Below are 333 nucleotides of genomic sequence, written 5' to 3' on the forward strand. Positions count from 1 at the left end.
TGCTCAGCTTGAATCCTGCACATGTCATCTTTTAAAGGTAGCTGTGTTTATACTATAGGAAAATGTACATAATTTGTTTTAAAATCTAAAGGTAAATTTGGAAAGTATTGAGGATCCCAACCTTTTTATGTTAATGGACACCGCTTGATTTCTGGAAAATCATAAAAGTACCACTAAATATACATAGATAGATAAATATGACAGAAATCTGGACGATAGAGACATACCGACACTGTTCTTAGTTAATTAAATGGAATTTCCATAACACAAATCTGAATAATGACATAAGGACACTGATCTTAGCAAATAAACTAAGATTGCCATAGCAGTGAG

This window comes from Penaeus monodon, chromosome 33, assembly GCF_015228065.2.
Source record: "Penaeus monodon isolate SGIC_2016 chromosome 33, NSTDA_Pmon_1, whole genome shotgun sequence".
NCBI classification, from domain to species: Eukaryota; Metazoa; Arthropoda; class Malacostraca; order Decapoda; family Penaeidae; genus Penaeus; species Penaeus monodon.